Below are 12,839 nucleotides of genomic sequence, written 5' to 3' on the forward strand. Positions count from 1 at the left end.
GTGGGCTTGTTGAAAAGGGGAAAAAATGTGAAATATCAATATTCATAAGCTACAGAGCTAGGACATGCTCCAGTCAATAGCACACTACGGAAGTTTTTAGTGCATGTCCTAGTAACTCTAAAATATGAGTGAGCTGATGTGAAGGGAAACACCCACCCAGAGGCTTGAAGCTAAGATGCTGTTTTCTTTTATAAATGTTTAAAAATGGTTTCATCCTCTGAAAAATGGAGAAATATTCACAGCAGCTGCAGAATCATCATAGTTTATAATATTTTGGCTTTATTATCTTTGTGATGATGCACAGCAAGTCGAAAGAAACTTTGCCAAGTGCGGAAAAGAACTTTTCTGTGCAAAATAATGTTGACACCATTGCTTTAGTCCAAGAAGGGAAAGAGTGAAGTGGGGGAAATGGAGCATATAAGGGTGAGGAGATAGAAAGTCTCGACAGAGAAGAAAAGCCCAGAGACAGAGGCAAAGAAGACACGCACACACTCACACACACACACGTACTGAGGGCATACTGAGAGGATGTGGCCAGCAGATATATTGCGCTTCACTCAACCAATTTGAGCTGGTTTATGTCTCGCATTTGCACTCTTTCCACTGACGTAGTGTCCCAGTTCAGCACCAGATTACAGTACGGCTGTATTTCATCTACTACTTTCTAACATACTATGTAATTAGAGCTTAGCAGGGTTTTAATGCGACATTGGTCGTCCAGATAGCTTGCAGATGAGCCTGCTGACACTCTTCTTAGGTGCAAGTCTCTGGATTAGAAAGTGTGAGGGGGTAAAAAAGGCAGGGATCATTGCACAGACAGGATTACGCAGGAGAAAGGGAGTCCTTTTCAACAGGAAAATGAAAAGTTATTGGATTCTCTGCCCCCTGCATGTGCACTCTGGAGGGAGTGTGGAGGTTCCTTCACTCCTCCACACAGGCAGCGGGTCCATTTGTCCATCTAGCTACACTGAGTTCAGCACTTTGTACAGCCAATCAAAGGCACTCCTGACTGTATGAATGTGTGTTTTCAGTGAGTTTGTGCATTTATTGTAATGATATTTTTTCATTTTTCTATTTTTTTGCCTTTTCCTTTTGCATCCTGGGTTTTAATTCTGTTTATTTTCAGGAAAACTAGTTTTACTTTGTAAATTTTAATTATGCCTTTTGCATTGTTGTAGATTATTTCTAACGTGGGACTTTAGAGAAGTTTAAAATCCATATTTTCTCATAGCACTTTATTTAGGCACTTCAAAGGCCTGCATGCAATTCATTGGTTTAATTTGTCAGCTGTCTGCACTGATGTGGAAGTTTGCTTCAGGGTATGTCAATATTAGGGTTGAGTTTCGTTCACATTTGAAACGGTACCGGTACCTAACGCTACCTTTTTTTGGTATTTTACTCTCTGTAATAACAAAAATGTCATTTCATTTGTAAAAAATAAGTCCAAACTTCTCAATTTCAACATTATTATTTATTTAGAGCATTTTATTGTGTAAGGTAAACTAAAAAATATGCAATAATAAATCAATAATAAACAAGGTAAAATAATTTCTTTATGCTACCTGATGGAGATATGCTGTTTGCTGAAAATGCAGAGAGAGCCTGTCTTCTGCAGCCACACCTGACGGCATGGACAGGCATTGAGGGTCTGGGCCCGCCCACTAAGTCACCTGTGCCTGCCCTGGACGAGCCCCCCTCTCTGCTTTACTGTTACATGTATATAACTGTGTATAAGTATTTCTGAACATAGCCTTTAGGCTACCTTTATTTTCAGCTGCTTTTTCAGCCTCGGCACTGGTTTAGCAGCCCAGGAATCTCACAGACCAATTGCATGCGTTGTAAATCATCTCATGTGATGCTATCCAGCCAATCAAATCTTTGCATTCTGATAAGCATTGTGACTTGAGTGAAATACACAGACACAGGGGAGAGACAAGATGAGAGACTACAGTCATGACATTCTCTAAAAAGAGAAAGGTAGTAGCAAAAACAGAGCTTTTCATCAAGAATGGACAGACTCTTACTGTACATGTTCATTCCTCCCACAGGCAGTTCAAAATCAATATGTCTCATATGTTCTGAGACTGTGGCAATTGTGAAGTGCAGCTACGAGACAAAGCATGTGGCTCTTTTAAGCAAACATACCCACTCAAATCCAAACTGAAGGCACAGAAAATAAATGATCTAAGAGCCCAATATGATCAATCCACCAGAATCCTCACACATTTTAGATTTAAAATCCTGGCAGCACAAGCTAGAACTCACTTCTGTCACTGAACAAGAGATAGAGGGGGAGTGAGATATAAGAGAGAAAGAAAGAGAAAAGGAGGTTAAGGCTTTTTAGTTGTTAAGATGTGTTGAGACTGTTTATTATAAAATTGGTTGAGATGGTTAAGATGTGAAATGTTAACAAAAAAGAAGAAAAAGAGAAAATCAAACTACACTTTTTCTTTCATTTTTCTAAAATGAAGCACTTTATTTTAAGATGCACATTTTTCAAAAGCTCTGTTATGTATTTTATTTTAAAATGCACCCCTTATTTTACTTAAAATGAGAAAATATTTACATCTGTTTGAGTCTTTGTTTTTGTATAAGTCAAAGTTCTTTTAAGAGAGAAATGAGACTACACCACATTTTGCTGTGTTATCATAATGCTGACATTGTTTAGCCACTCTTTAAAGGACCAGTATGTAAGATTTAGTGGCATCTAGTGGAACAGACTTGGCAGAAATGGAATATAATATTCATAACTATGTTTTCATTAGTATATTATCCCATGAAAATAAGAATTGTTGTGTTTTCATTTACTTAGAATGAGTCCTTTATATCTACATAGGGAGCGGGTCCTCTTCCATGGAGGCCACCATGTTGTACCGCCATGTTTCTACAGTAGCCCAGAACGGACAAACCAAACACTGGCTCTAGAGAGGGTCTTTCATGTTTTGTGGCCACCATAGGTTCACCTACATGCTTGGAAGGGGAGGGGGAGGGGTATTCATTTGGTTGCAATCTGCAACCTCACTACTATGCCACTAAATCTTACACACTGGTCCTTTAAACATAAGAGCTGACCCATGCCTACATGCCAAAACACACATAAGAATACCAAAAGAAACAACATGAGGGAGCTCTGAGGTAGATACAAAATAATTAAAGACATACCTAAATCCTCAACAATAAAAAAACAGACTAAATGTATACAATGATAGTGCTAGCAATATTGTGTACATGTTTAGTAATGCCTAGTAAATTGTCTTGTATTGATATGGCAAGGTGCATCATTGGAATTGCTTAGATTTGTGTACAGTGAATCTATATATACCCAGACATGTACGAGTATGTAATATACAGGTATATAAATGTATATACACACACAGGTATGTGATACAATATACAGTAGTTTATATGTACAGGTGGACATTATTGAACATGATTGAATAAACAGTCATATGCGGTCATGTGGCCTCTTACAGGACCTGAGGAACCTGTCTGTCATATAATTATTGCTGTGAGCAGTCCACTGCTATGAGTTGTGATGAAGCTATGAATACACTTAAGTGATAAATAATTTCACTACTAATCAGCTAAAGCCCATATTGTCATTCATGGTTTTGCATGTTCTTTATCATACTACTAATACAAATACAATACAAATGTATCAATAATAATAATAGTAGTAGTAGTACACCCAAGCAAAACTACATTTCTGATTAAGTGGCTTGCAATACAGATGCAGCAGAGCACACTTCTTCTTCATTGATGCTGGGTGTGGTCAGAGGTGTAACAGACCTGAAACCTTGAATCAACCAAGAGGGCAGTGAAACACTGCTTTTCAGCTGGTATTAAGTTACCCTTTAGCTTTCCATTAAACATAATGCTGTAAAGCTCTATAATTATGTTTCATTTTTATTTCATAATTCAGTTTTTTCACATTGTAATGTACATTTTGAGCCATTTCTGGTGATTTTTATTTCAGTTCATGAAAATGTTGTTTAATCAATAGTTTAACTCTGTTCTTAACAACAACACTGTTATGCATTTGTCTATGCAGTTTGTCTATAGTTGTCTGTGTGTATAAATTGTCTGAATTGAACAGCCGATCGTCTGCAGTTGGGTTGTTGGAGTGTGACGGGCGTCACTCCTATCTATCAAGCAGGTAATTAATTAGGATGGATCGATTTAGAGCCTCTCCGATAATGATCTCTCTTGGACATCTCACTTATTTATCTGTCGAGGTGGGGACATGCAGAGGGGGTGTAAACGTGTGGGAAATGTAAATAGTCTCTTGCCTTGACAATGAGAAACGTCGTTGAAGATGATTATGCAAATAGATGCAATTTAGCACGCACACACACACACACACACCAAAATCCAATCAAGACACACATCATGCACAGGTAGACCCAGTCTGCGCGCACACACACACTTGTCCTGACTCTGTGCCCGGCTGTAAAGGCAACTCTCTTTTTATATCCCTCAGGTGCTTTTTCCCAGTAAATACCCAGAACAAAAGTGCCTTTGTGAGCGAGCCAACCCCAATTACAATCACGAGACACATTTGTCATTTAAACTTTGTGCGCCATGAAATTTACTGGTTCAGCAAGAAGCCTCCCTTTATTTATAGCACAGAACAAATGCAGCAGTTTTGACATATGGTTTTGTCTGGAAGGAATTTGCAGAAAGTCGAAAGTTCAGTACTCATATTTTGGAGTGTTTTCTAAACATATGGCCCCTTCTAATAATCAGGGTCTAATCTAATTTCCTCCTCCCATCTATGTGAACATGCACCTGCAATTTAAACCTTTATACCACAAAGGAACCTATACAAAAGCAGGTGCTTTTACAACCTGGCAGCGCCAAGCGGTGACACCTCTTATATAGGTGAAATGAGTGGCAGCCAACCTTCCCCTCTGCCACTGGATTGGATTGGATGTGCGCCCTGTGTTTGACAAGCTTTGGCACTTAACTCTGTGCGCAGTGGCACCGGTACCACTTGGCAGGCTAGCACAGAGCGCCACTAGTCTCTCTGAGTCTTTTAGTGTCTTTGTTTCTCCTCCCTTTATACTGCTATTTCTGACTTTCCAAGTTTGGTGGGGGGGATTGTGGTGGAGCAGGGGTGGTGTGGGAGAGTGTCACTCGGGGTCACAAATGGCTTCCGCTTTGGTGTGTAGTAGGGTAAGGCTACTTTCCAAACAAACAGAGCAGTTTACCATGTGCCAATTTCTTCCATTTCACTCCTCACTTCCAGTCTACAGCTTGTTTGTCCTCTTTGTTTATCATCTGTGTAGTGTCGCAGCCCTCAACTGCAGGATCGTCCGTCAGTCAGTCACTTAGTCAGCTGGTTGTCAGATGTGTTCCTCTGGGATGAACGACTGAGAAGGCCTTTGCCTGTCAGGTGTCAGGTGCTGTCATTACAAACCAATGCTAATGACTCAGGGAAGTGGTGGAAGTGTGTGACATCTAGGTATCCTACTGCACTGTCATGTAGCTCAGTTTCCCCCCTGACAAACGCTGATTGACAGAACGTTTTAACTGTTTTTGAGCGTGGCTCTGGAAGGTTGACTACATTTTGAGATGTTAATGAATAGTCGGTAAATGGCCAACATTTTTTTTTTCCGCCTGCTATCAGAATATGTCATTATCACAGCACACAGCAAAACAGCTACAGCGTGACATAATGATTTATGAGCCGTGACTTTATTGTCAGTTGTAAAGCCCGTGACTTATAGTATATGTCACTGTTAAACTGCGATTTTAAAAGAGGTTCAGAGGGTTCCTGTGTAAACATAGTGAGCAGAGCCAGCAGATTGTCACACGCCATTAATCATGTGTTTAATTGGAATAAAGTGACGGAACTCTTGTTTGCTAATCAAAGACATGATCTTTGTCATTTATGTTAGCGTATTTTATTGAGATAATTAACCTTGTGTGTAATGTTATTCATATAAACCCCAAGGAATAAACAATTAGCTTAATCTCATTTGCCATGCTTGTGTTTCCCAGTTTAGCATCTATGATGTTTTCAGAACAAAATGCCTCTAAAATTAATCTTCAAGCAGCAGTAACAGTGCAATCCAAGTACACACACTCACAGCTTTCAATGCCACAGAATCTATTGCATCTAATCGATGACCGGATCAATTGTTATTAAGTTGCTTCATTAGATTCAACTGTTAGTGGGTCTTCACAGCAACAATGTTGTGTGTTTGAATCTGAGCCGTAATCCTTTCTGTGAACAATTTGCATGTTGTCATTGTTTTAATATTTACCCCTGTTCATCTGTTTTCACACCAGAACACCAGAGGTGTTCATTACATGAATGAATCAGTCTTCAATCAAGGTGAAATTGAAGACACTTTTGCTTACATTTATCCATGTATATGCTTACATGTGATAGTCACATCACAAATAACATTTAAATCCATCTTGGTTTTGTAACAATACAAAATGCCATGAGAAGAATGACTTAACAACTATCCATAAACACTAACACCTCCATGTCTCGCACAGATGGACCAGAAGTGAGACCAAAATTTCATTCTCATTTTCATAGACTCTCACTCACTCCGCCCCCATACAAATCATACAGTGTTTGCACTGATTCTGGATCAGATGAATACTATTACAGCACATTACACCTTTTGTACCACATGGCTCTAATGCAGCTTCGCTTTTTTAATATCAGATAGCTATCAGATCAGTGTAAGTAGGGAACAAGTGCATTGAGTCATTATTGTCAATGATTGAATCAGTATCAGTTTTTGCATTTTTCCTCAAAGGTGACTGAAAATACCAGTCAGCTGTAATGTACCTCATGTAAAGACCACAAAAGCCACAGAAACAATCATGATTCAATTACTGATATGAAAATAAGCTATGAATATGTGCCGCCTGCTATAAACTTGATGAACATAGCTTATGTACGTGGTGGTGTATCATTTATAATGCTGTGATGTTTCAGTCCTACTTCTGTCTTGACTGAAATAAGCAGTGCTGTAACATCACAGTATTATAAATAGTGTGCAGTCTATCTGACCCCTCATTGAGGTGATCTAATCGGGTTAAATAAGTGAAAACACATGTATGAGTGTCAATGACTACATTTTTTTTAATGTACTGCACAAAATGATTCAAATCAGAAAAGTGATTTCTGATTCCCACCTATATAAAACTCATGCATGCTATGAGAAGTACTTGGGTCAATGACAGGGTGGACATTTCAAACACAGCTGTAAGTAATAACACTAATCATGTCTGCATTCCATGGTGTTCCAGTACCAGGGTCTTGATATGGTTCATGCAAACTCAGTGACATGTCTCTCTGTCTGTGCTTTCCCTGCTACAAGTCAACAGGTCTGCTGTAAATAAGGTATAGGCTGAGAAACAAGTGGACCTCTTTGCTTCAGGTTGGGCAGAGTTAGAGTTGAACAAATGTGTTTTAAAATGGATTGGATTCATTGCAGGTCAGTGACTGTAGTTGCTTTTTGTTACTATTATTGTGAATTAACTGTGCTTCCTACCTGCCTAACAAGCTGCTGACTAATCTCAGGTCTGGGGGTAGTTTGCAATTTCTTTCCCAACCTTGAAATAGGTTGCCACCCACAAGTCTGTATGTGACTCTCATAGACTTAAGGCCCGGTATTGATCTTGCATCAGGGTTGGCCAGAATATACCTCAATTTTAACTTTTCTGTACTCCCTATCCATCCTTGATTCATAACTTATCCATGTGAGATACTGCACATATATCCCAGCCTATCTATGCGGCAGACAAGGCATTGATGCAGAAACCACACTGACCTCATTGACATTGTTAGCAAGTCCAGTGAGCTGTCTGCTGGCACAGACTTTATCCCAGTAAATGCAACACTGCATGCACTGCACCTCCGGTCCCAGGTAGTCTTACACTACTTCACAGGACGCGCCTCCCACATGCCATGCGTATGATTGTATGTGTCTCAACAAAAGATGTCTTGATAGTCTCCATATTTTTCACTTCAAGTCTTTATCAAATTTCACAGGTGAGATGAGGTCACTGTTGGACAATGTCACAGACTTAACTACGAGTTTCTTGTCTCTGTGGAGAAGAGTTGAAAGAGCTGTGTCAGCCAGCACCAGTTGCTCAGAGAACAACAGACATTGAATCCCCACTGAATTTGTATGTGTGAGTGTGAATGTGTAGAGGTTTTCATATGCAGGATTCAACAGCACTGTGTGTTCATCTCAGTTCTCACGCGACCTATGACACGCTTGTATCGCAAACACTTACCTCCAGCCCGTGCTCCATGATCCACGTTCCTCAGCAACATACCGCCCACGACTAGATCCAGCAGTACCAACGAGATATCTCCTTCACCACCACATCCACATGGAACCCTTCTCCTCCAGACGCCGCGCTTCTGATCAGCTGGGATCCAGACGCTCCACACGCATCCACGCAATGGCCCACTTGGACGCGGCTCTTTTCCAAGCGATTAACATCTTCAACCGGATGTTTGCTCATCTCCGGTGAGCTCTCAAGGAGACGGTCGTCCCACTCCCACGAAACGATGATGAAGACAAAGTTTCCAACTCTGTGCAGACTCTACTTCCATCAACTCTCTCGTCAGCAGCTCAAATCCTCCTGCTCTTCCAGATTCATTGTCCGCCGCCGGCCAACGCACACAGATGATGTCACAACGCTGCCTACTACAACAGAGCCCAGACTTCTTAAGCGCCGGCTGACGGCCAGGCTGAACTCCAGATACAAATTCTGTTCCGCCGAACCGACAACAAAGCCAGGTTCTTCCTGCTCCTCTTTGCCTCTACCTCCACCACCACTCCGGACGCCCGTCACTTCCGGGTTCCCCGCCCAGCCCCACCCGTACACCGCACGTCGATGATGTCACAACGCAGCCAACTGCTTCAGCCCTCTCATAGGGCCAGGTTGTATCTTCCCCTGTACTTGCTCCCTCCCTGTCTGATCTATCTCATGTTTTTTGTCTTTTCTCTCATCCCCGTGTCCGCAGGCTGCACAATCAATCCCCGCACATACATCCCCTCATCCTTTTCTACCTCTACACTTTCCGCTCCACCTGCTCCAGCAACTCCTTCTTTTATGTTTCTACCCTCAGCCACCTCTGGTCCTGCCATTACCACAGCAATAGTTGCACCGAGCCACAGTGCTCCCTCTGATGGACCCACTCAATTTCCTATTGTTCTATCCCTGTTCCCCTCCCTTCCCCCTCCCTTCCCCAACACCCAAATGTTTTTTCTGTGTCTTCAGCACCCCCCGTCGCCGATCCCCTTGCTCCAGCCATTGTTAACACTGTGCCCGCAAGCACTTTCACTCTGGCCTCCACCACTCCGCCCCTCCACGGCCTACAAAGCCAGGCTTTCCAGTTCTGCACAGCCTCCAGTTCCACCACTGCTCCAGACGACCACTTGCTCGCGGGTTCCCTACCCAGCGCCCCCTGCACTGGCACACCGATGATTCCATCCTGCCGCCACTGCAGTGTGGCAACAGACTGCTTCAGCCCTAGCTAGGGGCAGGTCGTATTTCCCCACGTGCCTGCTCCCTACGTCTTAATTGCCTCGTGTTTTTGTTTCATCCCTGCATCTATAAGCCACACATCTTACCACTTCACACGCATCCCTTCGTCCCTTCATCCCTCGCCCCTCAACCCTCATCCCTTCATCCCTCACTCCTTGACCCTCATCCCTTCATCCCTCACTCCTTGACCCTCATCCCTTCAACCCTCACCTCTCAACCCTTCATCCCTCATCCCTCGACCCTTCATCCCTTCACCCCTCACCCCCCGACCCTCACCCCTCGACCCTCATCTCTTCATCCCTCACCCCTCGACCCTCATCCCGTCATCCCTCACCCCTCGACCCTCATCTCTTCATCCCTCACCCTTTGACCCTCATCCCTTCAACCCTTGACTCCCGGGTTCCTAGACGCTCCAGCCTCTTTGTGATTCCATTTGGTCCCCGGTCATCCCCATGCCATCGACTCCCTTCATCCCTCTCCTCGACCCCCATCCAGCCCACCATACACTATTCTCATCCAATCCTGAATTCTCTCGACAATCCAAATAAAATTACTTTTTATACCGTTCAAATGGCATGGTCTTTGTTAGTGGAATGGATATGGACCAGTGGATAATTTCTAATTATTTTATCTTTTTACTCATATCATCAAGTCAAATTCCCTTTCACCAGCATGTTGATCTATGACAATGTAAAATGAAAATTCACTTAAATGAACGCTGAATGTTTTTGGTTTCATTTGATTCCTCTCTGATATTTTGAGCACCACCATCAGACAAAAAATTTCACTTGTACATGTGCTGTGCACATTCGCACTCCTCAGATGATGGCCCCCTTCCAATCTGGTCTCAACATGAACCATTCTATATACTATAAAGGAATAGCACATATTTTCTGTCATGCAGGATTTGAACATCTCTCTCAAGCTCCTGTTTTTCATTCTTCACACAACAGCATTCATCACTTTTTGTGTGTATAACCGAGTGTAGCATCATGAATGCCTTTGAGTAGTGAGAACACACAAAACAAGGGAAATTCACACTAAAAAGCCTGTACCTTTCCCAAGATTCCCATTTGATTGGTTTAATGCAGGCTCCTGAAGCCTCATGTTAGCTCCAGATAAACTTTGGAATGTATTTTTTCACTGGAGGAGGACTGTGGGCTTTGTCTGCTATCATTTACATTGGGAGCTCATTAGGAAGGGATCTTTTTACTGGCCTCACAGGCAAAACCTGTTTCAATGTTCATATGGCCACCTGGATGTTGCTTTAAGCCAGATTTGAAAAATTGTGAACCTATACTTTAATCTGAACTGCTGACTCAAGCTTTTCCTCTGGCACAGGTCCAAATTTCCACTTTTACACAATGAATATCAACATATAATTAAAAGCCTGCCATGAAAAATATTGAACACGTTCATATGCAAGATGGACCATTTTCCTTGAGACATGTGTTGAGCTGCTGGCCTCCCTAAAATTGTTAACTTCACTCTAATGGCTGAAATACATTACAGTGAAATCTGCTGTGGACATTCATGCAACCCAGTAGAAAAATCCTACTGATTTTAATGATCCTGTGGAATTTCCTTGCACCAAAATCCCTACTTGTGCACAGGATAAGGCATAATGTGATAGGGTGAGGCAATGACATTTGCAAAGCATATGCATACTCCCTAGATAGAGTGATTCCATGAGCTTTTTTGTGAACCGTTTTCCCATCAACTGAACCGTTATGTTGTGTGTTGTGTCTGCATCCCTTACAGTGTAACTGTATGTTCAGATAGGCAGACTGATGAGTGGCAGTGGACACTTGTCACTGGATGCCTGCTGCAAGGCCTCCAGCAGTTGCCACCAGAGGCTGGTTTATCTAAGTGGCGTTGCTGATATCTAGTTGTATGTACCTGATATGATGCTCATAGTAGAGCCATTCAGTGGGCCAACTGCTAATTGCAGCAAATCACATATAATTAATAGTTAGTATTAACAGTTATATTTATGGCTATAGTTATGATTGATATTATAGACCGAATCAAATATCTGCCTTATTTAAATAAGATTCAAGCTCTAGAGCACAGAAAAAAACGGAAACTTCCACTCTAAGTTATGTCAGGAGAGGAGACATTCCAAAGACAGATGAAAGCAATAAAAGGCAAAGGTCAATTTTTGAAATTAATGTCAACTGCAATCCTGGAGTCCAGGTACTGATAAAATAGGAAAGAGTGCCAGCAAAACATAAACACTTCAAAATCCAGTGCTACCATAGCAAGACAAGAAGAAGAAGAAGAAAATGAGAGGATGACAACTCAGCAGCACAGAGAGGTGGACTACTACTTTTATGGATAATAACAGCCCGAAACTATCAAGATAATGGGCCCATATTACACCAAGTGAAACACAAATGTCTTTGCTAGTTTAAGACTGACGCAGTTTTCATTTTCCAGTCCAGCGCCCATGTTGTTCAAATAGCAAAAGCACTTGTGCCCATCTGAGCTCCCATGGGCGTGTTGGTCTTTAAATGAGGTGTGGTCAGGTGCATTGTTGATGCATTCATATCTTGAGGCAGTGGAAAGCGATTGCGCGAGCAACAAAAACCTGGTCTGAAGTCAATGGTGCAGTGTTTCACTGTTATTTTAAGGGCGCATTATCAAGACAGTAATATGTGCCTACATAGGCGGGTGCACAACATGTGTACACTTCTTGTTACACACACACACGGATGTGCAGCAGCGCAAAAAATGCAAGAGATTACAAATAAAAGGATTACAATGTGAAAGATTATTATTGTGTACATCAATACATTTTTAAAAAATACATGTCATAATGGTTAGTCCTAATATTTATCAGAATTAGCTAATCACAGTAATGACAAATGATTGTCTAATTTTTTGACCAATCGTGGCAATACATATAGTTATTTAAACAGACCTGTCAGGTTGAGGGGTATCTGTCAAGACCTAGCAAACAGATTTCAACAATGGATCAGACATGGATCGACTTTCCTGTGACATTAATTGTGGAACAAAGCATCACTCATTGAACTCCTTGGTTAAATATTGATGCATTTGCTCATATATTCTTGATTCGCATAGCTGAATGGCGTACCTAATAGGACAGAGGATTGGGAGATGGTGGAGGCAGAGGGTCCACTGACCAAGGACCACTTATCTGTCCTTTAGTGAAGAAGAATGCTGCCATAAACTACGCTTGTCCTGCCTGGCCGTAACAGACATCTGTTATCTCCTGCCAGATGAGCTGAAGACTAAAGCCCGCTGTCCTTGTGCACTCCCCATTGCTGTGAAAGTCACTTCTG

The sequence above is a fragment of the Thunnus thynnus genome, chromosome 3 (genome assembly GCF_963924715.1).
Source record: "Thunnus thynnus chromosome 3, fThuThy2.1, whole genome shotgun sequence".
Lineage (NCBI taxonomy): Eukaryota > Metazoa > Chordata > Actinopteri > Scombriformes > Scombridae > Thunnus > Thunnus thynnus.